Genomic DNA, 24,770 nt, shown 5'->3' on the forward strand with positions numbered 1-24,770 from the left:
GGTCTCGTTGCATTTTGAAAGAGACTTGCTGGGCCCCTTTAATGCAGCTAAAGCAAAGCAGTTTCCATAGTGTTGTGGTGATCACGTTCGCCTAATACACGAAAGGTCCCCTTTTCGAAAATGGGTGGGAGCAGGTTTTTCGTCTCGTCATCCGGTTTTTGAAAACGATATACATTTTCGACGTTTTCCATTTTTTGTGGCAGTCAAGATATCTTTACACACAAAAGGTTATCATGGGTTTCTGACTGGGTGTGAACTGTTTGCCGTCGCGATTTGTGCAAGTTCTCTTCGCCGATGAAAGGGTGTCTGGTTTCAGACTTGGTCTCGTTGCATTTTTAAAGAGACTTGCTGGGCCCCTAAATTGCTTCAGGACTGCAGCCGTTTCCATAGTGTAGTGGTTATCACGTTCGCCTCACACGCGAAAGGTCCCCAGTTCGAGACTGGGTGGAAACAGGATTATGCTCTCGTCATCTAGTTTATGAATACGATATACATTAGCGACATTTTCCATTTGTTGTGGCAGTCAAGATATCTTCATTCACAAAGGATTATCTTGGGTTTCTGTCTGGGTCAGAACTGGATTCCATCGCTATTTGCGCAAGTTCTCTTCGCCGATGAAAGGGTGTCTAGTTTCAGACTTGGTCTCGTCGCATTTTGAAAGAGACTTGCTGGACCACTTCAATGCCTCCAAAGCACAGCAGTTTCCATAGTTTAGTGGTTATCACGTTCGCCTTACACGCGGAAGGTCCCCAGTTCGAGACTGGGTGGGAACAGGTTTTTCGTCTCGTCATCGGGTTTTTGAAAACGATATACATTTTCGACGTTTTCCATTTTTTGTGGCAGTCAAGATATCTTCACCAAAAAGTGTTATCATGGGTTTCTGACTGGGTGTGAACTGTTTGCCGTCGCGATTTGTGCAAGTTCTCTTCGCCGATGAAAGGGTGTCTGGTTTCAGACTTGGTCTCGTCCCATTTTGAAAGAGACTTTCTGGGCCCCTTAAATGTCGGAAATGCACCGCAGTTTCCATAGTGTAGTGGTTATCATGTTTGCCTAACACGCGAAAGGTCTCCAGTTCGAGACTGGGTGGGAACAGGTTTTTCGTCTCGTCATCGGGTTTTTGAAAACGATATACATTTTCGACGTTTTCCATTTTTTGTGCCAGTCAAGATATCTTTACACACAAAAGGTTATCATGGGTTTCTGACTGGGTGTGAACTGTTTGCCGTCGCGATTTGTGCAAGTTCTCTTCGCCGATGAAAGGGTGTCTGGTTTCAGACTTGCTCTCGTTGCATTTTGAAAGAGACTTGCTGGGCCCCTTTAATGCATCTAAAGCAAAGCAGTTTCCATAGTGTAGTGGTTATCACGTTCGCCTAATACACGAAAGGTCCCCTTTTCGAAAATGGGTGGGAGCAGGTTTTTCGTCTCGTCATCCGGTTTTTGAAAACGATATACATTTTCGACGTTTTCCATTTTTTGTGGCAGTCAAGATATCTTTACACACAAAAGGTTATCATGGGTTTCTGACTGGGTGTGAACTGTTTGCCGTCGCGATTTGTGCAAGTTCTCTTCGCCGATGAAAGGGTGTCTGGTTTCAGACTTGGTCTCGTTGCATTTTTAAAGAGACTTGCTGGGCCCCTAAATTGCTTCAGGACCGCAGCCGTTTCCATAGTGTAGTGGTTATCACGTTCGCCTCACACGCGAAAGGTCCCCAGTTCGAGACTGGGTGGAAACAGGATTATGCTCTCGTCATCTAGTTTGTGAACACGATATACATTAGCGACATTTTCCATTTTTTGTGGCAGTCAAGATATCTTCATTCACAAAGGATTGTCTTGGGTTTCTGTCTGGGTCAGAACTGGATTCCATCGCATTTTGTGCAATTTCCCTTTGCAGACGAAAGGGTGTCTGGTTTCAGACTTGGTCTCGTCGCATTTTAAAAAAGACTCGCTGGGCCACTTAACGGCCGCGATGGCACAGCCGTTTCCATAGTGTAGTGGTTATCACATTCGCCTAACACGCGAAAGGTCCCCAGTTCGAGACTGGGTGGAAACAGGTTTTTTGTCTCGGCATCTGGTTTTTGAACACGATATTCATTAGCGACCTTTTACATTTTTTGTGGCAGTCAAGATATCTTCACACACAAAGGATTATCATGGGTTTCTGACTGGGTGAGAACTGGTTGCCGTCACTATTTGTGCAAGTTCTCTTCGCCGATGAAAGGGTGTCTGGTTTCAGACTTGGTCTTGTCGCATTTTGAAAGAGACTTGCTGGACCACTTAAATACCGCAAAAGCACAGCAGTTTCAATAGTGTAGTGGTTATCACGTTCGCCTTACACGCGGAAGGTCCCCAGTTCGAGACTGGGTGGGAACAGGTTTTTCGTCTCGTCATCGGGTTTTTGAAAACGATATACATTTTCGACGTTTTCCATTTTTTGTGGCAGTCAAGATATCTTCACCAAAAAGTGTTATCATGGGTTTCTGACTGGGTGTGAACTGTTTGCCGTCGCGATTTGTGCAAGTTCTCTTCGCCGATGAAAGGGTGTCTGGTTTCAGACTTGGTCTCGTCGCATTTTAAAAAAGACTCGCTGGGCCACTTAACGGCCGCGATGGCACAGCCGTTTCCATAGTGTAGTGGTTATCACATTCGCCTAACACGCGAAAGGTCCCCAGTTCGAGACTGGGTGGAAACAGGTTTTTTGTCTCGGCATCTGGTTTTTGAACACGATATTCATTAGCGACCTTTTACATTTTTTGTGGCAGTCAAGATATCTTCACACACAAAAGGTTATCATGGGTTTCTGACTGGGTGTGAACTGTTTGCCGTCGCGATTTGTGCAAGTTCTCTTCGCCGATGAAAGGGTGTCTGGTTTCAGACTTGGTCTCGTTGCATTTTGAAAGAGACTTGCTGGGCCCCTAAATTGCTTCAGGAGCACAGCCGTTTCCGTAGTGTAGTGGTTATCACGTTCGCCTCACACGCGAAAGGTCCCCAGTTCGAGACTGGGTGGAAACAGGATTATGCTCTCGTCATCTAGTTTATAAACACGATATACATTAGCGACATTTTCCATTTGTTGTGGCAGTCAAGATATCTTCATTCACAAAGGATTGTCTTGGGGTTCTGACTGGGTGAGAACTGGTTGCCGTCACTATTTGTGCAAGTTCTCTTCGCCGATGAAAGGGTGTCTGGTTTCAGACTTGGTCTCGTCGCATTTTGAAAGAGACTTTCTGGGCCCCTTAAATGACACAATAGCACCGCGGTTTCCATAGTGTAGTGGTTATCACATTCGCCTTACATGCGGAAGGTCCCCAGTTCGAGACTGGGTGGGAACAGGTTTTTCGTCTCGTCATCCGATTTTTGAAAACGATATACATTTTCGACGTTTTCCATTTTTTGTGGCAGTCAAGATATCTTCACCAAAAATTGTTATCATGGGTTTCTGACTGGGTGAGAACTGTTTGCCGTCGCGATTTGTGCAAGTTCTCTTCGCCGATGAAAGGGTGTCTGGTTTCAGACTTGGTCTCGTCGCATTTTGAAAGAGACTTTCTGGGCCCCTTAAATGTCGGAATTGCACCGCAGTTTCCATAGTGTAGTGGTTATCATGTTTGCCTAACACGCGAAAGGTCTCCAGTTCAAGACTGGGTGGGAGCAGGTTTTTCGTCTCGTCATCAGGTTTTTGAAAACGATATACATTTTCGACGTTTTCCATTTTTTGTGGCAGTCAAGATATCTTTACACACAAAAGGTTATCATGGGTTTCTGACTGGGTGTGAACTGTTTGCCGTCGCGATTTGTGCAAGTTCTCTTCGCCGATGAAAGGGTGTCTGGTTTCAGACTTGGTCTCGTTGCATTTTGAAAGAGACTTGCTGGGCCCCTTTAATGCTGCTAATGTAAAGCAGTTTCCATAGTGTAGTGGTGATCACGTTCGCCTAATACACGAAAGGTCCCCTTTTCGAAAATGGGTGGGAGCAGGTTTTTCGTCTCGTCATCCGGTTTTTGAAAACGATATTCATTTTCGACGTTTTCCATTTTTTGTGGCAGTCAAGATATCTTTACACACAAAGGATTGTCTTGGGTTTCTGTCTGGGTCAGAACTGGATTCCATCGCATTTTGTGCAAGTTCCCTTTGCAGACGAAAGGGTGTCTGGTTTCAGACTTGCTCGTCGCATTTTAAAAAAGACTCGCTGGGCCACTTAACGGCCGCAATGGCACAGCAGTTTCCATAGTGTAGTGATTATCACATTCGCCTAACACGCGAAAGGTCCCCAGTTCGAGACAGGGTGGAAACAGGCTTTTTGTCTCGGCATCTGGTTTTTGAACACGATATTCATTCGCGACATTTTACATTTTTTGTGGCAGTCAAGATATCTTCATTCACAAAGGATTATCTTGGGTTTCTGTCTGGGTCAGAACTGGATTCCATCGCTATTTGTGCAAGTTCTCTTCGCCGATGAAAGGGTGTCTAGTTTCAGACTTGGTCTCGTCGCATTTTGAAAGAGACTTGCTGGACCACTTCAATGCCTCAAAAGCACAGCAGTTTCCATAGTGTAGTGGTTATCACGTTCGCCTTACACGCGGAAGGTCCCCAGTTCGAGACTGGGTGGGAACAGGTTTTTCGTCTCGTCATCGGGTTTTTGAAAACGATATACATTTTCGACGTTTTCCATTTTTTGTGGCAGTCAAGATATCTTTACACACAAAAGGTTATCATGGGTTTCTGACTGGGTGTGAACTGTTTGCCGTCGCGATTTGTGCAAGTTCTCTTCGCCGATGAAAGGGTGTCTGGTTTCAGACTTAGTCTCGTTGCATTTTGAAAGAGACTTGCTGGGCCCCTAAATTGCTTCAGGAGCACAGCTGTTTCCATAGTGTAGTGGTTATCACGTTCGCCTCACACGCGAAAGGTCCCCAGTTCGAGACTGGGTGGAAACAGGATTATGCTCTCGACATCTAGTTTATGAACACGATATACATTAGCGACATTTTCCATTTGTTGTGGCAGTGAAGATATCTTCATTCACAAAGGATTGTCTTGGCTTTCTGTCTGGGTCAGAACTGGATTCCATCGCATTTTGTGCAAGTTCCATTTGCAGATGAAAGGGTGTTTGGTTTCAGACTTGGTCTCGTCGCATTTTAAAAAAGACTCGCTGGGCCACTTCACGGCCGCGATGGCACAGCAGTTTCCATAGTGTAGTGGTTATCCCATTCGCCTAACACGCGAAAGGTCCCCAGTTCGAGACTGGGTGGAAACAGGTTTTTTTGTCTCTGCATCTGGTTTTTGAACACGATATTCATTCGCGACATTTTACATTTTTTGTGGCAGTCAAGATATCTTTACACACAAAAGGTTATCATGGGTTTCTGACTGGGTGTGAACTGTTTGCCGTCGCGATTTGTGCAAGTTCTCTTCGCCGATGAAAGGGTGTCTGGTTTCAGACTTAGTCTCGTCGCATTTTGAAAAAGACTTACTGGGCCCCTAAAATGCCTCAGGAGCAGAGCTGTTTCCATAGTGTAGTGGTTATCACGTTTGCCTCACACGCGAAAGGTCCCCAGTTCGAGACTGGGTGGAAACAGGATTATGCTCTCGTCATCTAGTTTATGAACACGATATACATTAGCGACATTTTCCATTTGTTGTGGCAGTCAAGATATCTTCATTCACAAAGGATTGTCTTGGGTTTCTGTCTGGGTCAGAACTGGATTCCATCGCTTTTTGTGCAAATTCCCTTTGCAGATGAAAGGGTGTCTGGTTTCGGACTTGGTCTCGTCGCATTTTAAAAAACACTCGCTGGGCCACTTAAAGGCCGCGCTGGCACAGCAGTTTCCATAGTGTTGTGGTTATCACATTCGCCTAACACGCGGAAGGTCCCCAATTCGAGACTGGGGGGAAACAGGTTTTCTGTCTCGGCATCTGGTTTTTGAACACGATATTCATTAGCGACCTTTTACATTTTTTGTGGCAGTAAAGATATCTTTACACACAAAAGGTTATCATGGGTTTCTGACTGGGTGTGAACTGTTTGCCGTCGCGATTTGTGCAAGTTCTCTTCGCCGATGAAAGGGTGTCTGGTTTCAGACTTAGTCTCGTTGCATTTTGAAAGAGATTTGCTGGGCCCCTAAATTGCTTCAGGAGCACAGCTGTTTCCATAGTGTAGTGGTTATCACGTTCGCCTCACACGCGAAAGGTCCCCAGTTCGAGACTGGGTGGAAACAGAATAATGCTCTCGTCATCTAGTTTATAAACACGATATACATTAGCGACATTTTCCATTTGTTGTGGCAGTCAAGATATCTTCATTCACAAAGGATTGTCTTGGGTTTCTGTCTGGGTCAGAACTGGATTCCATCGCTTTTTGTGCAAATTCCCTTTGCAGATGAAAGGGTGTCTGGTTTCAGACTTGGTCTCGTCGCATTTTAAAAAAGACTCGCTGGGCCACTTAAAGGCCGCGCTGGCACAGCAGTTTCCATAGTGTAGTGGTTATCACATTCGCCTAACACGCGAAAGGTCCCCAGTTCGAGACTGGGTGGAAACAGGTTTTTTGTCTCGGCATCTGGTTTTTGAACACGATATTCATTAGCGACCTTTTACATTTTTTGTGGCAGTAAAGATATCTTCACACACAAAGGATTATCATGGGTTTCTCACTGGGTGAGAACTGGTTGCCGTCACTATTTGTGCAAGTTCTCTTCGCCGATGAAAGGGTGTCTGGTTTCAGACTTGGTCTCGTCGCATTTTGAAAGAGACTTTCTGGGCCCCTTAAATGACACAAAAGCACCGCGGTTTCCATAGTGTAGTGGTTATCACATTCCCCTTACACGCGGAAGGTCCCCAGTTCGAGACTGGGTGGGAACAGGTTTTTCATCTCGTCATCTGGTTTTTGGAAACGATATACATTTTCAACGTTTTCCATTTTTTGTGGCAGTCAAGATATCTTCACACACAAAGGATTATCATGGGTTTCTGACTGGGTGAGAACTGGTTGCAGTCACTATTTGTGCAAGTTCTCTTCGCCGATGAAAGGGTGTCTGGTTTCAGACTTGGTCTCGTCGCATTTTGAAAGAGACTTTCTGGGCCCCTTAAATGACACAAAAGCACCGCAGTTTCCATAGTGTAGTGGTTATCACATTCGCCTAACACGTCAAAGGTCCCCAGTTCGAGACTGGGTGGGAACAGGTTTTTCGTCTCGTCATCCGGTTTTTGAAAACGATATACATTTTCGACGTTTTCCATTTTTTGTGGCAGTCAAGATATCTTTACACACAAAAGGTTATCATGGGTTTCTGACTGGGTGTGAACTGTTTGCCGTCGCGATTTGTGCAAGTTCTCTTCGCCGATGAAAGGGTGTCTGGTTTCAGACTTGGTCTCGTTGCATTTTGAAAGAGACTTGCTGGACCACTTCAATGCCTCAAAAGCACAGCAGTTTCCATAGTGTAGTGGTTATCTCGTTCGCCTTACACGTGGAGGGTCCCCAGTTCGAGACTGGGTGGGAACAGGTTTTTCGTCTCGTCATCGGGTTTTTGAAAACGATATACATTTTCGACGTTTTCCATTTTTTGTGGCAGTCAAGATATCTTCACCAAAAAGTGTTATCATGGGTTTCTGAATAGGTGTGAACTGTTTGCCGTCGCGATTTGTGCAAGTTCTCTTCGCCGATGAAAGGGTGTCTGGTTTCAGACTTGGTCTCGTCGCATTTTGAAAGAGACTTTCTGGGCCCCTTAAATGTCGGAAATGCACCGCAGTTTCCATAGTGTAGTGGTTATCACGTTTGCCTTACACGCGGAAGGTCCCCAGTTCGAGACTGGGTGGGAACAGGTTTTTCGTCTCGTCATCGGGTTTTTGAAAATGATATACATTTTCGACGTTTTCCATTTTTTGTGGCAGTCAAGATATCTTTACACACAAAAGGTTATCATGGGTTTCTGACTGGGTGTGAACTGTTTGCCGTCGCGATTTGTGCAAGTTCTCTTCGCCGATGAAAGGGTGTCTGGTTTCAGACTTAGTCTCGTTGCATTTTGAAAGAGACTTGCTGGGCCCCTAAATTGCTTCAGGAGCACAGCTGTTTCCATAGTGTAGTGGTTATCACGTTCGCCTCACACGCGAAAGGTCCCCAGTTCGAGACTGGGTGGAAACAGAATAATGCTCTCGTCATCTAGTTTATAAACACGATATACATTAGCGACATTTTCCATTTGTTGTGGCAGTCAAGATATCTTCATTCACAAAGGATTGTCTTGGGTTTCTGTCTGGGTCAGAAGTGGATTCCATCGCTTTTTGTGCAAATTCCCTTTGCAGATGAAAGGGTGTCTGGTTTCAGACTTGGTCTCGTCGCATTTTAAAAAAGACTCGCTGGGCCACTTAAAGGCCGCGCTGGCACAGCAGTTTCCATAGTGTAGTGGTTATCACATTCGCCGAACACGCGAAAGGTCCCCAGTTCGAGACTGGGTGGAAACAGGTTTTTTGTCTCGGCATCTGGTTTTTGAACACGATATTCATTAGCGACCTTTTACATTTTTTGTGGCAGTAAAGATATCTTCACACACAAAGGATTATCATGGGTTTCTCACTGGGTGAGAACTGGTTGCCGTCACTATTTGTGCAAGTTCTCTTCGCCGATGAAAGGGTGTCTGGTTTCAGACTTGGTCTCGTCGCATTTTTAAAGAGACTTTCTGGGCCCCTTAAATGACACAAAAGCACCGCGGTTTCCATAGTGTAGTGGTTATCACATTCGCCTTACACGCGGAAGGTCCCCAGTTCGAGACTGGGTGGGAACAGTTTTTCGTCTCGTCATCTGGTTTTTGAAAACGATATACATTTTCAACGTTTTCCATTTTTTGTGGCAGTCAAGATATCTTCACACACAAAGGATTATCATGGGTTTCTGACTGGGTGAGAACTGGTTGCAGTCACTATTTGTGCAAGTTCTCTTCGCCGATGAAAGGGTGTCTGGTTTCAGACTTGGTCTCGTCGCATTTTGAAAGAGACTTTCTGGGCCCCTTAAATGACACAAAAGCACCGCAGTTTCCATAGTGTAGTGGTTATCACATTCGCCTAACACGTGAAAGGTCCCCAGTTCGAGACTGGGTGGGAACAGGTTTTTCGTCTCGTCATCCGGTTTTTGAAAACGATATACATTTTCGACGTTTTCCATTTTTTGTGGCAGTCAAGATATCTTTACACACAAAAGGTTATCATGGGTTTCTGACTGGGTGTTAACTGTTTGCCGTCGCGATTTGTGCAAGTTCTCTTCGCCGATGAAAGGGTGTCTGGTTTCAGACTTGGTCTCGTTGCATTTTGAAAGAGACTTGCTGGGCCCCTTTAATGCAGCTAAAGCAAAGCAGTTTCCATAGTGTAGTAGTGATCACGTTCGCCTGTTACACGAAAGGTCCCCTGTTCGAAAATGGGTGGGAGCAGGATTTTCGTCTCGTCATCCGGTTTTTGAAAACGATATACATTTTCCACGTTTTCCATTTTTTGTGGCAGTCAACATATCTTTACACACAAAAGGTTATCATGGGTTATCTGACTGGGTGTGAACTGTTTGCCGTCGCGATTTGTGCAAGTTCTCTTCGCCGATGAAAGGGTGTCTGGTTTCAGACTTGGTCTCGTTGCATTTTGAAAGAGACTTGCTGGGCCCCTAAATTGCTTCAGTACCACAGCCGTTTCCATAGTGTAGTGGTTATCACGTTCGCCTCACACGCGAAAGGTCCCCAGTTCGAGACTGGGTGGAAACAGGATTATGCTGTCGTCATCTAGTTTATGAACACAATATACATTAGCGACATTTTCCATTTGTTGTGGCAGTCAAGATATCTTCATTCACAAAGGATTGTCTTGGGTTTCTGTCTGGGTCAGAACTGGATTCCAATCGCATTTTGTGCAAGTTCCCTTTGCAGACGAAAGGCTGTCTGGTTTCAGACTTGGTCTCGTCGCATTTTAAAAAAGACTCGCTGGGCCACTTAACGGCCACGATGGCACAGCAGTTTCCATAGTGTAGTGGTTATCACATTCGCCTAACACGCGAAAGGTCCCCAGTTCGAGACTGGGTGGAAACAGGTTTTTTGTCTCGGCATCTGGTTTTTGAACACGATATTCATTCGCGACATTTTACATTTTTTTTGGCAGTCAAGATATCTTCATTCACAAAGGATTATCTTGGGTTTCTGTCTGGGTCAGAACTGGATTCCATCGCTATTTGTGCAAGTTCTCTTCGCCGATGAAAGGGTGTCTAGTTTCAGACTTGGTCTCGTCGCATTTTGAAAGAGACTTGTTGGACCACTTCAATGCCTCAAAAGCACAGCAGTTTCCATAGTGTAGTGGTTATCACATTCGCCTAACACGCGAAAGGTCCCCAGTTCGAGACTGGGTGGAAACAGGTTTTTTGTCTCGGCATCTGGTTTTTGAACACGATATTCATTTGCGACCTTTTACATTTTTTGTGGCAGTAAAGATATCTTCACACACAAAAAGGATTATCATGGGTTTCTCACTGGGTGAGAACTGGTTGCCGTCACTATTTGTGCAAGTTCTCTTCGCCGATGAAAGGGTGTCTGGTTTCAGACTTGGTCTCGTCGCATTTTGAAAGAGACTTTCTGGGCCCCTTAAATGACACAAAAGCACCGCGGTTTCCATAGTGTAGTGGTTATCACATTCGCCTTACACGCGGAAGGTCCCCAGTTCGAGACTGGGTGGGAACAGGTTTTTTGTTTCGTCTCGTCATCTGGTTTTTGAAAACGATATACATTTTCAACGTTTTCCATTTTTTGTGGCAGTCAAGATATCTTCACACACAAAGGATTATCATGGGTTTCTGACTGGGTGAGAACTGGTTGCCGTCACTATTTGTGAAAGTTCTCTTCGCCGATGAAAGGGTGTCTGGTTTCAGACTTGCTCGTCGCATTTTGAAAAAGACTTACTGGGCCCCTAAAATGCCTCAGGAGCACGGCTGTTTCCATAGTGTAGTGGTTATTACGTTCACCTCACACGCGAAAGGTCCCCAGTTTGAGACTGAGTGGGAACAGGTTTTTCGTCTCGTCATCCGGTTTTTGAAAACGATATACATTTTCGACGTTTTCCATTTTTTGTGGCAGTCAAGATATCTTCACCAAAAAGTGTTATCATGGGATTCTGACTGGGTGTGAACTGTTTGCCGTCGCGATTTGTGCAATTCTCTTCGCCGATGAAAGGGTGTCTGGTTTCAGACTTGGTCTCGTTGCATTTTGAAAGAGACTTGCTGGACCACTTAAATACCGCAAAAGCATAGCAGTTTCCATAGTGTAGTGGTTATCACATTCGCCTAACACGCGAAAGGTCCCCAGTTCGAGACTGGGTGGGAACAGGTTTTTCGTCTCGTCATTCGTTTTTTGAAAACGATATACATTTTCGATGTTTTCCATTTTTTGTGGCAGTCAAGATATCTTCACCAAAAAGTGTTATCATGGGTTTCTGACTGGGTGAGAACTGTTTGCCGTTGCGATTTGTGCAAGTTCTCTTCGCCGATGAAAGGGTGTGTGGTTTCAGACTTGGTCTCGTTGCATTTTTAAAGAGACTTGCTGGGCCCCTAAATTGCTTCAGGACCGCAGCTGTTTCCATAGTGTAGTGGTTATCACGTTTGCCTCACACGCGAAAGGTCCCCAGTTCGAGACTGGGTGGAAACAGGATTATGCTCTCGTCATCTAGTTTATGAACACGATATACATTAGCGACATTTTCCATTTGTTGTGGCAGTCAAGATATCTTCATTCACAAAGGATTGTCTTGGGTTTCTGTCTGGGTAAGAACTGGATTCCATCGCATTTTGTACAATTTCCCTTTGCAGACGAAAGGGTGTCTGGTTTCAGACTTGGTCTCGTCGCATTTTAAAAAAGACTCGCTGGGCCACTTAACGGCCGCGATAGCACAGCAGTTTCCATAGTGTAGTGGTTATCACATTCGCCTAACACGCGAAAGGTCCCCAGTTCGAGACTGGGTGGAAACAGGTTTTTTGTCTCGGCATCTGGTTTTTGAACACGATATTCATTCGCGACATTTTACAATTTTTGTGGCAGTCAAGATATCTTCATTCACAAAGGATTATCTTGGGTTTCTGTCTGGGTCAGAACTGGATTCCATCGCTATTTGTGCAAGTTCTCTTCGCCGATGAAAGGGTGTCTAGTTTCAGACTTGGTCTCGTCGCATTTTGAAAGAGACTTGCTGGACCACTTAAATACCGCAAAAGCACAGCAGTTTCAATAGTGTAGTGGTTATCACGTTCGCCTTACACGCGGAAGGTCCCCAGTTCGAGACTGGGTGGGAACAGGTTTTTCGTCTCGTCATCGGGTTTTTGAAAACGATATACATTTTCGATGTTTTCCATTTTTTGTGGCAGTCAAGATATCTTCACCAAAAAGTGTTATCATGGGTTTCTGACTGGGTGAGAACTGGTTGCCGTCACTATTTGTGCAAGTTCTCTTCGCCGATGAAAGGGTGTCTGGTTTCAGACTTGGTCTCGTCGCATTTTGAAAGAGACTTTCTGGGCCCCTTAAATGACACAAAAGCACCGCAGTTTCCTTAGTGTCGTGGTTATCACATTCGCCTAACACGTGAAAGGTCCCCAGTTCGAGACTAGGTGGGAACAGGTTTTTCGTCTCGTCATCCGGTTTTTGAAAACGATATACATTTTCGACGTTTTCCATTTTTTGTGGCAGTCAAGATATCTTCACCAAAAAGTGTTATCATGGGTTTCTGACTGGGTGAGAACTGTTTGCCGTCGCGATTTGTGCAAGTTCTCTTCGCCGATGAAAGGGTGTCTGGTTTCAGACTTGGTCTCGTTGCATTTTGAAAGAGAATTGCTGGGCCCCTAATTTGCTTCAGGACCACAGTCGTTTCCATAGTGTAGTGGTTATCACGTTCGCCTCACATGCGAAAGGTCCCCAGTTCGAGACTGGGTGGAAACAGGATTATGGTCTCGTCATCTAGTTTATGAACACGATATACATTAGCGACATTTTCCATTTGTTGTGGCAGTCAAGATATCTTCATTCACAAAGGATTGTCTTGGGTTTCTGTCTGGGTCAGAACTGGATTCCATCGCATTTTGTGCAAGTTCCCTTTGCAGACGAAAGGGTGTCTGGTTTCAGACTTGGTCTCGTCGTATTTTAAAAAAGACTCGCTGGGCCACTTAACGGCCGCGATGGCACAGCAGTTTCCATAGTGTAGTGGTTATCACATTCGCCTTACACGCGAAAGGTCCCCAGTTCGAGACTGGGTGGAAACAGGTTTTTTGTCTCGGCATCTGGTTTTTGAACAAGATATTCATTCGCGACATTTTAATTTTTTTTTGGCAGTCAAGATATCTTCATTCACAAAGGATTATCTTGGGTTTCTGTCTGGGTCAGAACTGGATTCCATCGCTATTTGTGCAAGTTCTCTTCGCCGATGAAAGGGTGTCTAGTTTCAGACTTGGTCTCGTCGCATTTTGAAAGAGACTTGCTGGACCACTTCAATGCCTCAAAAGCACAGCAGTTTCCATAGTTTAGTGGTTATCACGTTCGCCTTACACTCGGAAGGTCCCCAGTTCGAGACTGGGTGGGAACAGGTTTTTCGTCTCGTCATCGGGTTTTTGAAAACGATATACATTTTCGACGTTTTCCATTTTTTGTGGCAGTCAAGATATCTTCACCAAAAAGTGTTATCATGGGTTTCTGACTGGGTGTGAACTGTTTGCCGTCGCGATTTGTGCAAGTTCTCTTCGCCGATGAAAGGGTGTCTGGTTTCAGACTTAGTCTCGTTGCATTTTGAAAGAGACTTGCTGGGCCCCTAAATTGCTTCAGGAGCACAGCTGTTTCCATAGTGTAGTGGTTATCACGTTCGCCTCACACGCGAAAGGTCCCCAGTTCGAGACTGGGTGGAAACAGGATTATGCTCTCGTCATCTAGTTTATGAACACGATATATATTAGCGACATTTTCCATTTGTTGTGGCAGTCAAGATATCTTCATTCACAAAGGATTGTCTTGGGTTTCTGTCTGGGTCAGAACTGGATTCCATCGCATTTTGTGCAATTTCCCTTTGCAGACGAAAGGGTGTCTGGTTTCAGACTTGGTCTCGTCGCATTTTAAAAAAGACTCGCTGGGCCACTTAACGGCCGCGATGGCACAGCAGTTTCCATAGTGTAGTGGTTATCACGTTCGCCTTACACGCGGAAGGTCCCCAGTTCGAGACTAGGTGGGAACAGGTTTTTCGTCTCGTCATCGGGTTTTTGAAAACGATATACATTTTCGACGTTTTCCATTTTTTGTGGCAGTCAAGATATCTTCACCAAAAAGTGTTATCATGGGTTTCTGACTGGGTGTGAACTGTTTGCCGTCGCGATTTGTGCAAGTTCTCTTCGCCGATGAAAGGGTGTCTGGTTTCAGACTTGGTCTCGTCGCATTTTGAAAGAGACTTTCTGGGCCCCTCAAATGTCGGAAATGCACCGCAGTTTCCATAGTGTAGTGGTTATCATGTTTGCCTAACACTCGAAAGGTCTCCAGTTCGAGACTGGGTGGGAACAGGTTTTTCGTCTCGTCATCGGGTTTTTGAAAACGATATACATTTTCGACGTTTTCCATTTTTTGTGGCAGTCAAGATATCTTTACACACAAAAGGTTATCATGGGTTTCTGACTGGGTGTGAACTGTTTGGCGTCGCGATTTGTGCAAGTTCTCTTCGTAGATGAAAGGGTGTCTGGTTTCAGACTTGGTCTCGTCGAATTTTGAAAGAGACTTGCTGGGCCCCTTTAATGCATCTAAAGCAAAGCAGTTTCCATAGTGTAGTGGTTATCACGTTCGCCTAATACACGAAAGGTCCCCTTTTCGAAAATGGGTGGGAGCAGGTTTTTCGTCTCGTCATCCGGTTTTTGAAAACAATATACATTTTCGACGTTTTCCATTTTTTGTGGCAGTCAAGATATCTTTACACACAAAAGGTTATCATGGGTTTCTGACTGGGTGTGAACTGTTTGCCGTCGCGATTTGTGCAAGTTCTCTTCGCCGATGAAAGGGTGTCTGGTTTCAGACTTGGTCTCGTTGCATTTTTAAAGAGACTTGCTGGGCCCCTAAATTGCTTCAGGACCGCAGCTGTTTCCATAGTGTAGTGGTTATCCCGTTCGCCTCACACGCGAAAGGTCCCCAGTTCGAGACTGGGTGGAAACAGGATTATGCTCTCGTCATCTAGTTTATGAACACGATTTCCATTAGCGACATTTTCCATTTGTTGTGGCAGTCAAGATATCTTCATTCACAAAGGATTGTCTTGGGTTTCTGTCTGGGTCAGAACTGGATTCCATCGCATTTTGTGCAATTTCCCTTTGCAGACGAAAGGGTGTCTGGTTTCAGACTTGGTCTCGTCGCATTTTAAAAAAGACTCGCTGGGCCACTTAACGGCCGCGATGGCACAGCAGTTTCCATAGTGTAGTGGTTATCACATTCGCCGAACACGCGAAAAGTCCCCAGTTCGAGACTGGGTGGAAACAGGTTTTTTGTCTCGGCATCTGGTTTTTGAACACGATATTCATTCGCGACATTTTACATTTTTTGTGGCAGTCAAGATATCTTCATTCACAAAGGATTATCTTGGGTTTCTGTCTGGGTCAGAACTGGATTCCATCGCTATTTGTGCAAGTTCTCTTCGCCGATGAAAGGGTGTCTGGTTTCAGACTTGGTCTCGTCGCATTTTGAAAGAGACTTGCTGGACCACTTAAATACCGCAAAAGCACAGCAGTTTCAATAGTGTAGTGGTTATCACGTTTGCCTTACACACGGAAGGTCCCCAGTTCGAGACTGGGTGGGAACAGGTTTTTCGTCTCGTCATTGGGTTTTTGAAAACGATATACATTTTCGACGTTTTCCATTTTTTGTGGCAGTCAAGATATCTTCACCAAAAAGTGTTATCATGGGTTTCTGACTGGGTGTGAACTGTTTGCCGTCGCGATTTGTGCAAGTTCTCTTCGCCGATGAAAGGGTGTCTGGTTTCAGACTTGGTCTCGTCGCATTTTGAAAAAGACTTACTGGGCCCCTAAAATGCCTCAGGAGCAGAGCTGTTTCCATAGTGTAGTGGTTATCACATTAGCCTAACACGCGGAAGGTCCCCAATTCGAGACTGGGGGGAAACAGGTTTTCTGTCTCGGCATCTGGTTTTTGAACACGATATTCATTAGCGACCTTTTACATTTTTTGTGGCAGTCAAGATATCTTCACACACAAAGGATTATCATGGGTTTCTGACTGGGTGAGAACTGGTTGCCGTCACTATTTGTGCAAGTTCTCTTCGCCGATGAAAGGGTGTCTGGTTTCAGACTTGGTCTCGTCGCATTTTGAAAGAGACTTTCTGGGCCCCTTAAATGACACAAAAGCACCGCAGTTTCCATATTGTAGTGGTTATCACATTCGCCTAACACGTGAAAGGTCCCCAGTTCGAGACTGGGTGGGAACAGGTTTTTCGTCTCGTCATCCGGTTTTTGAAAACGAAATATATTTTCGACGTTTTCCATTTTTTGTGGCAGTCAAGATATCTTCACCAAAAAGTGTTATCATGGGTTTCTGACTGGGTGAGAACTGTTTGCCGTTGCGATTTGTGCAAGTTCTCTTCGCCGATGAAAGGGTGTGTGGTTTCAGACTTGGTCTCGTTGCATTTTTAAAGAGACTTGCTGGGCCCCTAAATTGCTTCAGGACCGCAGCTGTTTCCATAGTGTAGTGGTTATCACGTTTGCCTCACACGCGAAAGGTCCCCAGTTCGAGACTGGGTGGAAACAGGATTATGCTCTCGTCATCTAGTTTATGAACACGATATACATTAGCGACATTTTCCATTTGTTGTGGCAGTCAAGATATCTTCATTCACAAAGGATTGTCTTGGGTTTCTGTCTGGGTAAGAACTGGATTCCATCGCATTTTGTACAATTTCCCTTTGCAGACGAAAGGGTGTCTGGTTTCAGACTTGGTCTCGTCGCATTTTAAAAAAGACTCGCTGGGCCACTTAACGGCCGCGATAGCACAGCAGTTTCCATAGTGTAGTGGTTATCACATTCGCCTAACACGCGAAAGGTCCCCAGTTCGAGACTGGGTGGAAACAGGTTTTTTGTCTCGGCATCTGGTTTTTGAACACGATATTCATTCGCGACATTTTACAATTTTTGTGGCAGTCAAGATATCTTCATTCACAAAGGATTATCTTGGGTTTCTGTCTGGGTCAGAACTGGATTCCATCGCTATTTGTGCAAGTTCTCTTCGCCGATGAAAGGGTGTCTAGTTTCAGACTTGGTCTCGTCGCATTTTGAAAGAGACTTGCTGGACCACTTAAATACCGCAAAAGCACAGCAGTTTCAATAGTGTAGTGGTTATCACGTTCGCCTTACACGCGGAAGGTCCCCAGTTCGAGACTGGGTGGGAACAGGTTTTTCGTCTCGTCATCGGGTTTTTGAAAACGATATACATTTTCGATGTTTTCCATTTTTTGTGGCAGTCAAGATATCTTCACCAAAAAGTGTTATCATGGGTTTCTGACTGGGTGAGAACTGGTTGCCGTCACTATTTGTGCAAGTTCTCTTCGCCGATGAAAGGGTGTCTGGTTTCAGACTTGGTCTCGTCGCATTTTGAAAGAGACTTTCTGGGCCCCTTAAATGACACAAAAGCACCGCAGTTTCCTTAGTGTCGTGGTTATCACATTCGCCTAACACGTGAAAGGTCCCCAGTTCGAGACTAGGTGGGAACAGGTTTTTCGTCTCGTCATCCGGTTTTTGAAAACGATATACATTTTCGACGTTTTCCATTTTTTGTGGCAGTCAAGATATCTTCACCAAAAAGTGTTATCATGGGTTTCTGACTGGGTGAGAACTGTTTGCCGTCGCGATTTGTGCAAGTTCTCTTCGCCGATGAAAGGGTGTCTGGTTTCAGACTTGGTCTCGTTGCATTTTGAAAGAGAATTGCTGGGCCCCTAATTTGCTTCAGGACCACAGCCGTTTCCATAGTGTAGTGGTTATCACGTTCGCCTCACATGCGAAAGGTCCCCAGTTCGAGACTGGGTGGAAACAGGATTATGGTCTCGTCATCTAGTTTATGAACACGATATACATTAGCGACATTTTCCATTTGTTGTGGCAGTCAAGATATCTTCATTCACAAAGGATTGTCTTGGGTTTCTGTCTGGGTCAGAACTGGATTCCATCGCATTTTGTGCAAGTTCCCTTTGCAGACGAAAGGGTGTCTGGTTTCAGACTTGGTCTCGTCGTATTTTAAAAAAGACTCGCTGGGCCACTTAACGGCCGCGATGGCACAGCAGTTTCCATAGTGTAGTGGTTATCACATTCGCCTTACACGCGAAAGGTCCCCAGTTCGAGACTGGGTGGAAACAGGTTTTTTGTCTCGGCATCTGGTTTTTGAACAAGATATTCATTCGCGACATTTTAATTTTTTTTTGGCAGTCAAGATATCTTCATTCACAAAGGATTATCTTGGGTTTCTGTCTGGGTCAGAACTGGATTCCATCGCTATTTGTGCAAGTTCTCTTCGCCGATGAAAGGGTGTCTAGTTTCAGACTTGGTCTCGTCGCATTTTGAAAGAGACTTGCTGGACCACTTCAATGCCTCAAAAGCACAGCAGTTTCCATAGTTTAGTGGTTATCACGTTCGCCTTACACTCGGAAGGTCCCCAGTTCGAGACTGGGTGGGAACAGGTTTTTCGTCTCGTCATCGGGTTTTTGAAAACGATATACATTTTCGACGTTTTCCATTTTTTGTGGCAGTCAAGATATCTTCACCAAAAAGTGTTATCATGGGTTTCTGACTGGGTGTGAACTGTTTGCCGTCGCGATTTGTGCAAGTTCTCTTCGCCGATGAAAGGGTGTCTGGTTTCAGACTTAGTCTCGTTGCATTTTGAAAGAGACTTGCTGGGCCCCTAAATTGCTTCAGGAGCACAGCTGTTTCCATAGTGTAGTGGTTATCACGTTCGCCTCACACGCGAAAGGTCCCCAGTTCGAGACTGGGTGGAAACAGGATTATGCTCTCGTCATCTAGTTTATGAACACGATATATATTAGCGACATTTTCCATTTGTTGTGGCAGTCAAGATATCTTCATTCACAAAGGATTGTCTTGGGTTTCTGTCTGGGTCAGAACTGGATTCCATCGCATTTTGTGCAATTTCCCTTTGCAGACGAAAGGGTGTCTGGTTTCAGACTTGGTCTCGTCGCATTTTAAAAAAGACTCGCTGGGCCACTTAACGGCCGCGATGGCACAGCAGTTTCCATAGTGTAGTGGTTATCACGTTCGCCTTACACGCGGAAGGTCCCCAGTTCGAGACTAGGTGGGAACAGGTTTTTCGTCTCGTCATCGGGTTTTTGAAAACGATATACATTTTCGACGTTTTCCATTTTTTGTGGCAGTCAAGATATCTTCACCAAAAAGTGTTATCATGGGTTTCTGACTGGGTGTGAACTGTTTGCCGTCGCGATTTGTGCAAGTTCTCTTCGCCGATGAAAGGGTGTCTGGTTTCAGACTTGGTCTCGTCGCATTTTGAAAGAGACTTTCTGGGCCCCTCAAATGTCGGAAATGCACCGCAGTTTCCATAGTGTAGTGGTTATCATGTTTGCCTAACACTCGAAAGGTCTCCAGTTCGAGACTGGGTGGGAACAGGTTTTTCGTCTCGTCATCGGGTTTTTGAAAACGATATACATTTTCGACGTTTTCCATTTTTTGTGGCAGTCAAGATATCTTTACACACAAAAGGTTATCATGGGTTTCTGACTGGGTGTGAACTGTTTGGCGTCGCGATTTGTGCAAGTTCTCTTCGTAGATGAAAGGGTGTCTGGTTTCAGACTTGGTCTCGTCGAATTTTGAAAGAGACTTGCTGGGCCCCTTTAATGCATCTAAAGCAAAGCAGTTTCCATAGTGTAGTGGTTATCACGTTCGCCTAATACACGAAAGGTCCCCTTTTCGAAAATGGGTGGGAGCAGGTTTTTCGTCTCGTCATCCGGTTTTTGAAAACAATATACATTTTCGACGTTTTCCATTTTTTGTGGCAGTCAAGATATCTTTACACACAAAAGGTTATCATGGGTTTCTGACTGGGTGTGAACTGTTTGCCGTCGCGATTTGTGCAAGTTCTCTTCGCCGATGAAAGGGTGTCTGGTTTCAGACTTGGTCTCGTTGCATTTTTAAAGAGACTTGCTGGGCCCCTAAATTGCTTCAGGACCGCAGCTGTTTCCATAGTGTAGTGGTTATCCCGTTCGCCTCACACGCGAAAGGTCCCCAGTTCGAGACTGGGTGGAAACAGGATTATGCTCTCGTCATCTAGTTTATGAACACGATTTCCATTAGCGACATTTTCCATTTGTTGTGGCAGTCAAGATATCTTCATTCACAAAGGATTGTCTTGGGTTTCTGTCTGGGTCAGAACTGGATTCCATCGCATTTTGTGCAATTTCCCTTTGCAGACGAAAGGGTGTCTGGTTTCAGACTTGGTCTCGTCGCATTTTAAAAAAGACTCGCTGGGCCACTTAACGGCCGCGATGGCACAGCAGTTTCCATAGTGTAGTGGTTATCACATTCGCCGAACACGCGAAAAGTCCCCAGTTCGAGACTGGGTGGAAACAGGTTTTTTGTCTCGGCATCTGGTTTTTGAACACGATATTCATTCGCGACATTTTACATTTTTTGTGGCAGTCAAGATATCTTCATTCACAAAGGATTATCTTGGGTTTCTGTCTGGGTCAGAACTGGATTCCATCGCTATTTGTGCAAGTTCTCTTCGCCGATGAAAGGGTGTCTGGTTTCAGACTTGGTCTCGTCGCATTTTGAAAGAGACTTGCTGGACCACTTAAATACCGCAAAAGCACAGCAGTTTCAATAGTGTAGTGGTTATCACGTTTGCCTTACACACGGAAGGTCCCCAGTTCGAGACTGGGTGGGAACAGGTTTTTCGTCTCGTCATTGGGTTTTTGAAAACGATATACATTTTCGACGTTTTCCATTTTTTGTGGCAGTCAAGATATCTTCACCAAAAAGTGTTATCATGGGTTTCTGACTGGGTGTGAACTGTTTGCCGTCGCGATTTGTGCAAGTTCTCTTCGCCGATGAAAGGGTGTCTGGTTTCAGACTTGGTCTCGTCGCATTTTGAAAAAGACTTACTGGGCCCCTAAAATGCCTCAGGAGCAGAGCTGTTTCCATAGTGTAGTGGTTATCACATTAGCCTAACACGCGGAAGGTCCCCAATTCGAGACTGGGGGGAAACAGGTTTTCTGTCTCGGCATCTGGTTTTTGAACACGATATTCATTAGCGACCTTTTACATTTTTTGTGGCAGTCAAGATATCTTCACACACAAAGGATTATCATGGGTTTCTGACTGGGTGAGAACTGGTTGCCGTCACTATTTGTGCAAGTTCTCTTCGCCGATGAAAGGGTGTCTGGTTTCAGACTTGGTCTCGTCGCATTTTGAAAGAGACTTTCTGGGCCCCTTAAATGACACAAAAGCACCGCAGTTTCCATATTGTAGTGGTTATCACATTCGCCTAACACGTGAAAGGTCCCCAGTTCGAGACTGGGTGGGAACAGGTTTTTCGTCTCGTCATCCGGTTTTTGAAAACGAAATATATTTTCGACGTTTTCCATTTTTTGTGGCAGTCAAGATATCTTCACCAAAAAGTGTTATCATGGGTTTCTGACTGGGTGAGAACTGTTTGCCGTCGCGATTTGTGCAAGTTCTCTTCGCTGATGAAAGGGTGTCTGGTTTCAGACTTGGTCTCGTTGCATTTTGAAAGAGACTTGCTGGGCCCCTTTAATGCAGCTAAAGCAAAGCAGTTACCATAGTGTAGTGGTGATCACGTTCGCCTATTATACGAAAGGTCCCCTGTTCTAAAATGGGTGGGAGCAGGTTTTTCGTCTCGTCATCGGGTTTTTGAAAACGATATACATTTTCGACGTTTTCCATTTTTTGTGGCAGTCAAGATATCTTTACACACAAAAGGTTATCATGGGTTTCTGACTGGGTGTGAAGTGTTTGCCGTCGCGATTTGTGCAAGTTCTCTTCGCCGATGAAAGGGTGTCTGGTTTCAGACTTGGTCTCGTTGCATTTTGAAAGAGACTTGCTGGGCCCCTAAATTGCTTCAGGACCACAGCCGTTTCCATAGTGTAGTGGTTATCACGTTCGCCTCACACGCGAAAGGTCACCAGTTCGAGACTGGGTGGAAACAGGATTATGCTGTCGTCATCTAGTTTATGAACACAATATACATTAGCGACATTTTCCATTTATTGTGGCAGTCAAGATATCTTCATTCACAAAGGATTGTCTTGGGTTTCTGTCTGGGTCAGAACTGGATTCCATCGCATTTTGTGCAAGTTCCCTTTGCAGACGAAAGGCTGTCTGGTTTCAGACTTGGTCTCGTCGCATTTTAAAAAAGACTCGCTGGGCCACTTAACGGCCGCAATGGCACAGCAGTTTCCATAGTGTAGTGGTTATCACATTCGCCTAACACGCGAAAGGTCCCCAGTTCGAGACTGGGTGGAAACAGGTTTTTTGTCTCGGCATCTGGTTTTTGAACACGATATTCATTCGCGACATTTTAAATTTTTTTTGGCAGTCGAGATATCTTCATTCACAAAGGATTATCTTGGGTTTCTGTCTGGGTCAGAACTGGATTCCATCGCTATTTGTGCAAGTTCTCTTCGCCGATGAAAGGGTGTCTAGTTTCAGACTTGGTCTCGTCGCATTTTGAAAGAGACTTGCTGGACCACTTCAATGCCTCAAAAGCACAGCAGTTTCCATAGTGTAGTGGTTATCACGTTCGCCTTACACGCGGAAGGTCCCCAGTTCGAGACTAGGTGGGAACAGGTTTTTCGTCTCGTCATCGGGTTTTTGAAAACGATATACATTTTCGACGTTTTCCATTTTTTGTGGCAGTCAAGATATCTTCACCAAAAAGTGTTATCATGGGTTTCTGACTGGGTGTGAACTGTTTGCCGTCGCGATTTGTGCAAGTTCTCTTCGCCGATGAAAGGGTGTCTGGTTTCAGACTTGGTCTCGTCGCATTTTGAAAGAGACATTCTGGGCCCCTTAAATGTCAGAAATGCACCGCAGTTTCCATAGTGTAGTGGTTATCACGTTCGCCTTACACGCGGAAGGTCCCCAGTTTGAGACTGGGTGGGAACAGGTTTTTCGTCTCGTCATCGGGTTTTTGAAAACGATATACATTTTCGACGTTTTTCATTTTTTGTGGCAGTCAAGATATCTTTACACACAAAAGGTTATCATGGGTTTCTGACTGGGTGTGAACTGTTTGCCGTCGCGATTTGTGCAAGTTCTCTTCGCCGATGAAAGGGTGTATGGTTTCAGACTTGGTCTCGTCGCATTTAAAAAAGACTCGCTGGGCCACTTAATGGCCACGATGGCACAGCAGTTTCCATAGTGTAGTGGTTATCACGTTCGCCTAATACACAAAAGGTCCTCTTTCCGAAAATGGGTGGGAGCAGGTTTTTCGTCTCGTCATCCGATTTTTGAAAACGATATACATTTTCGACGTTTTCCATTTTTTGTGGCAGTCAAGATATCTTCACCAAAAAGTGTTATCATGGGTTTCTGACTGGGTGAGAACTGTTTGCCGTCGCGATTTGTGCAAGTTCTCTTCGCCGATGAAAGGGTGTGTGGTTTCAGACTTGCTCGTTGCATTTTGAAAGAGACTTGCTGGGCCCCTTTAATGCAGCTAAAGCAAAGCAGTTTCCATGGTGTAGTGGTGATCACGTTCGCCTAATACACGAAAGGTCCCCTTTTCGAAAATGGGTGGGAGCAGGTTTTTCGTCTTGTCATCCGGTTTTTGAAAACGATGTACATTTTCGACGTTTTCCATTTTTTGTGGCAGTCAAGATATCTTTACACACAAAAGGTTATCATGGGTTTCTGACTGGGTGTGAACTGTTTGCCGTCGCGATTTGTGCAAGTTCTCTTCGCCGATGAAAGGGTGTCTGGTTTCAGACTTGGTCTCGTTGCATTTTGAAAGAGACTTGCTGGGCCCCTAAATTGCTTCAGGACCACAGCCGTTTCCATAGTGTAGTGGTTATCACGTTCGCCTCACACGCGAAAGGTCACCAGTTCGAGACTGGGTGGAAACAGGATTATGCTGTCGTCATCTAGTTTATGAACACAATATACATTAGCGACATTTTCCATTTATTGTGGCAGTCAAGATATCTTCATTCACAAAGGATTGTCTTGGGTTTCTGTCTGGGTCAGAACTGGATTCCATCGCATTTTGTGCAAGTTCCCTTTGCAGACGAAAGGGTGTCTGGTTTCAGACTTGGTCTCGTTGCATTTTAAAAAAAACTCGCTGGGCCACTTAACGGCCACGACGGCACCGCAGTTTCCATAGTGTAGTGGTTATCACATTCGCCTAACACGCGAAAGGTCCCCAGTTCGAGACTGGGTGGAAACAGGTTTTTTGTCTCGTCATCTAGTTTATGAACACGATATACATTAGCGACATTTTCCATTTGTTGTGGCAGTCAAGATATCTTCATTCACAAAGGATTGTCTTGGATTTCTGTCTGGGTCAGAACTGGATTCCATCGCATTTTGTGCAAGTTCCCTTTGCAGACGAAAGGGTGTCTGGTTTCAGACTTGGTCTCGTCGCATTTTAAAAAAGACTCGCTGGGCCACTTAACGGCCGCAATGGCACAGCAGTTTCCATAGTGTTGTGGTTATCACATTCGCCTAACACGCGGAAGGTCCGCAGTTAGAGACTGGGTGGGTACAGGTTTTTCGTCTCGTC

The 24,770-nt window shown here is 45.1% G+C and overlaps 1 protein-coding gene and 49 non-coding genes across 51 annotated transcripts in view; 49 read left to right on the forward strand and 1 right to left on the reverse strand.

Moving 5' to 3' along the window:
- Positions 1 to 24,770, reverse strand: part of galnt18a (UDP-N-acetyl-alpha-D-galactosamine:polypeptide N-acetylgalactosaminyltransferase 18a) — a 285,922-nt gene that overhangs the window by 126,553 nt on the left and 134,599 nt on the right. The gene's annotated exons all lie outside the window — the stretch shown is intronic.
- trnav-cac (transfer RNA valine (anticodon CAC)) lies at positions 381 to 453 on the forward strand. Its single transcript has one exon. It is a non-coding gene; the product is annotated as a tRNA-Val (tRNA).
- On the forward strand, positions 701 to 773 carry trnav-uac (transfer RNA valine (anticodon UAC)). Its single transcript has one exon. It is a non-coding gene; the product is annotated as a tRNA-Val (tRNA).
- trnav-aac (transfer RNA valine (anticodon AAC)) lies at positions 1,020 to 1,092 on the forward strand. Its single transcript has one exon. It is a non-coding gene; the product is annotated as a tRNA-Val (tRNA).
- trnav-cac (transfer RNA valine (anticodon CAC)) lies at positions 1,660 to 1,732 on the forward strand. The gene has a single exon. It is a non-coding gene; the product is annotated as a tRNA-Val (tRNA).
- trnav-aac (transfer RNA valine (anticodon AAC)) lies at positions 1,980 to 2,052 on the forward strand. The gene has a single exon. It is a non-coding gene; the product is annotated as a tRNA-Val (tRNA).
- On the forward strand, positions 2,300 to 2,372 carry trnav-uac (transfer RNA valine (anticodon UAC)). Its single transcript has one exon. It is a non-coding gene; the product is annotated as a tRNA-Val (tRNA).
- On the forward strand, positions 2,619 to 2,691 carry trnav-aac (transfer RNA valine (anticodon AAC)). Its single transcript has one exon. It is a non-coding gene; the product is annotated as a tRNA-Val (tRNA).
- On the forward strand, positions 2,939 to 3,011 carry trnav-cac (transfer RNA valine (anticodon CAC)). The gene has a single exon. It is a non-coding gene; the product is annotated as a tRNA-Val (tRNA).
- trnav-uac (transfer RNA valine (anticodon UAC)) lies at positions 3,259 to 3,331 on the forward strand. The gene has a single exon. It is a non-coding gene; the product is annotated as a tRNA-Val (tRNA).
- On the forward strand, positions 4,536 to 4,608 carry trnav-uac (transfer RNA valine (anticodon UAC)). The gene has a single exon. It is a non-coding gene; the product is annotated as a tRNA-Val (tRNA).
- trnav-cac (transfer RNA valine (anticodon CAC)) lies at positions 4,856 to 4,928 on the forward strand. Its single transcript has one exon. It is a non-coding gene; the product is annotated as a tRNA-Val (tRNA).
- On the forward strand, positions 5,176 to 5,248 carry trnav-aac (transfer RNA valine (anticodon AAC)). Its single transcript has one exon. It is a non-coding gene; the product is annotated as a tRNA-Val (tRNA).
- Positions 5,497 to 5,569, forward strand: trnav-cac (transfer RNA valine (anticodon CAC)). The gene has a single exon. It is a non-coding gene; the product is annotated as a tRNA-Val (tRNA).
- On the forward strand, positions 6,137 to 6,209 carry trnav-cac (transfer RNA valine (anticodon CAC)). The gene has a single exon. It is a non-coding gene; the product is annotated as a tRNA-Val (tRNA).
- On the forward strand, positions 6,457 to 6,529 carry trnav-aac (transfer RNA valine (anticodon AAC)). Its single transcript has one exon. It is a non-coding gene; the product is annotated as a tRNA-Val (tRNA).
- trnav-uac (transfer RNA valine (anticodon UAC)) lies at positions 6,777 to 6,849 on the forward strand. The gene has a single exon. It is a non-coding gene; the product is annotated as a tRNA-Val (tRNA).
- On the forward strand, positions 7,417 to 7,489 carry trnav-uac (transfer RNA valine (anticodon UAC)). The gene has a single exon. It is a non-coding gene; the product is annotated as a tRNA-Val (tRNA).
- Positions 7,736 to 7,808, forward strand: trnav-uac (transfer RNA valine (anticodon UAC)). Its single transcript has one exon. It is a non-coding gene; the product is annotated as a tRNA-Val (tRNA).
- trnav-cac (transfer RNA valine (anticodon CAC)) lies at positions 8,056 to 8,128 on the forward strand. Its single transcript has one exon. It is a non-coding gene; the product is annotated as a tRNA-Val (tRNA).
- On the forward strand, positions 8,376 to 8,448 carry trnav-aac (transfer RNA valine (anticodon AAC)). The gene has a single exon. It is a non-coding gene; the product is annotated as a tRNA-Val (tRNA).
- On the forward strand, positions 8,696 to 8,768 carry trnav-uac (transfer RNA valine (anticodon UAC)). Its single transcript has one exon. It is a non-coding gene; the product is annotated as a tRNA-Val (tRNA).
- On the forward strand, positions 9,015 to 9,087 carry trnav-aac (transfer RNA valine (anticodon AAC)). Its single transcript has one exon. It is a non-coding gene; the product is annotated as a tRNA-Val (tRNA).
- Positions 9,656 to 9,728, forward strand: trnav-cac (transfer RNA valine (anticodon CAC)). Its single transcript has one exon. It is a non-coding gene; the product is annotated as a tRNA-Val (tRNA).
- Positions 9,977 to 10,049, forward strand: trnav-aac (transfer RNA valine (anticodon AAC)). Its single transcript has one exon. It is a non-coding gene; the product is annotated as a tRNA-Val (tRNA).
- Positions 10,297 to 10,369, forward strand: trnav-aac (transfer RNA valine (anticodon AAC)). Its single transcript has one exon. It is a non-coding gene; the product is annotated as a tRNA-Val (tRNA).
- On the forward strand, positions 10,619 to 10,691 carry trnav-uac (transfer RNA valine (anticodon UAC)). Its single transcript has one exon. It is a non-coding gene; the product is annotated as a tRNA-Val (tRNA).
- trnav-aac (transfer RNA valine (anticodon AAC)) lies at positions 11,260 to 11,332 on the forward strand. Its single transcript has one exon. It is a non-coding gene; the product is annotated as a tRNA-Val (tRNA).
- trnav-cac (transfer RNA valine (anticodon CAC)) lies at positions 11,579 to 11,651 on the forward strand. Its single transcript has one exon. It is a non-coding gene; the product is annotated as a tRNA-Val (tRNA).
- Positions 11,899 to 11,971, forward strand: trnav-aac (transfer RNA valine (anticodon AAC)). The gene has a single exon. It is a non-coding gene; the product is annotated as a tRNA-Val (tRNA).
- trnav-uac (transfer RNA valine (anticodon UAC)) lies at positions 12,219 to 12,291 on the forward strand. Its single transcript has one exon. It is a non-coding gene; the product is annotated as a tRNA-Val (tRNA).
- On the forward strand, positions 12,857 to 12,929 carry trnav-cac (transfer RNA valine (anticodon CAC)). The gene has a single exon. It is a non-coding gene; the product is annotated as a tRNA-Val (tRNA).
- Positions 13,177 to 13,249, forward strand: trnav-uac (transfer RNA valine (anticodon UAC)). Its single transcript has one exon. It is a non-coding gene; the product is annotated as a tRNA-Val (tRNA).
- On the forward strand, positions 13,816 to 13,888 carry trnav-cac (transfer RNA valine (anticodon CAC)). The gene has a single exon. It is a non-coding gene; the product is annotated as a tRNA-Val (tRNA).
- trnav-uac (transfer RNA valine (anticodon UAC)) lies at positions 14,136 to 14,208 on the forward strand. Its single transcript has one exon. It is a non-coding gene; the product is annotated as a tRNA-Val (tRNA).
- On the forward strand, positions 15,095 to 15,167 carry trnav-cac (transfer RNA valine (anticodon CAC)). Its single transcript has one exon. It is a non-coding gene; the product is annotated as a tRNA-Val (tRNA).
- On the forward strand, positions 16,693 to 16,765 carry trnav-cac (transfer RNA valine (anticodon CAC)). The gene has a single exon. It is a non-coding gene; the product is annotated as a tRNA-Val (tRNA).
- trnav-aac (transfer RNA valine (anticodon AAC)) lies at positions 17,013 to 17,085 on the forward strand. Its single transcript has one exon. It is a non-coding gene; the product is annotated as a tRNA-Val (tRNA).
- trnav-uac (transfer RNA valine (anticodon UAC)) lies at positions 17,333 to 17,405 on the forward strand. Its single transcript has one exon. It is a non-coding gene; the product is annotated as a tRNA-Val (tRNA).
- On the forward strand, positions 17,971 to 18,043 carry trnav-cac (transfer RNA valine (anticodon CAC)). The gene has a single exon. It is a non-coding gene; the product is annotated as a tRNA-Val (tRNA).
- Positions 18,291 to 18,363, forward strand: trnav-uac (transfer RNA valine (anticodon UAC)). Its single transcript has one exon. It is a non-coding gene; the product is annotated as a tRNA-Val (tRNA).
- Positions 18,930 to 19,002, forward strand: trnav-cac (transfer RNA valine (anticodon CAC)). Its single transcript has one exon. It is a non-coding gene; the product is annotated as a tRNA-Val (tRNA).
- On the forward strand, positions 19,250 to 19,322 carry trnav-uac (transfer RNA valine (anticodon UAC)). Its single transcript has one exon. It is a non-coding gene; the product is annotated as a tRNA-Val (tRNA).
- Positions 20,209 to 20,281, forward strand: trnav-cac (transfer RNA valine (anticodon CAC)). Its single transcript has one exon. It is a non-coding gene; the product is annotated as a tRNA-Val (tRNA).
- trnav-cac (transfer RNA valine (anticodon CAC)) lies at positions 22,127 to 22,199 on the forward strand. The gene has a single exon. It is a non-coding gene; the product is annotated as a tRNA-Val (tRNA).
- On the forward strand, positions 22,447 to 22,519 carry trnav-aac (transfer RNA valine (anticodon AAC)). The gene has a single exon. It is a non-coding gene; the product is annotated as a tRNA-Val (tRNA).
- trnav-uac (transfer RNA valine (anticodon UAC)) lies at positions 22,767 to 22,839 on the forward strand. The gene has a single exon. It is a non-coding gene; the product is annotated as a tRNA-Val (tRNA).
- On the forward strand, positions 23,086 to 23,158 carry trnav-uac (transfer RNA valine (anticodon UAC)). The gene has a single exon. It is a non-coding gene; the product is annotated as a tRNA-Val (tRNA).
- Positions 24,042 to 24,114, forward strand: trnav-cac (transfer RNA valine (anticodon CAC)). Its single transcript has one exon. It is a non-coding gene; the product is annotated as a tRNA-Val (tRNA).
- On the forward strand, positions 24,362 to 24,434 carry trnav-aac (transfer RNA valine (anticodon AAC)). Its single transcript has one exon. It is a non-coding gene; the product is annotated as a tRNA-Val (tRNA).

Source organism: Idiotropiscis lumnitzeri, chromosome 6 (genome assembly GCF_059441095.1).
Source record: "Idiotropiscis lumnitzeri isolate Australia: NSW breed Sydney's pygmy pipehorse chromosome 6, RoL_Ilum_1.0, whole genome shotgun sequence".
NCBI lineage: Eukaryota > Metazoa > Chordata > Actinopteri > Syngnathiformes > Syngnathidae > Idiotropiscis > Idiotropiscis lumnitzeri.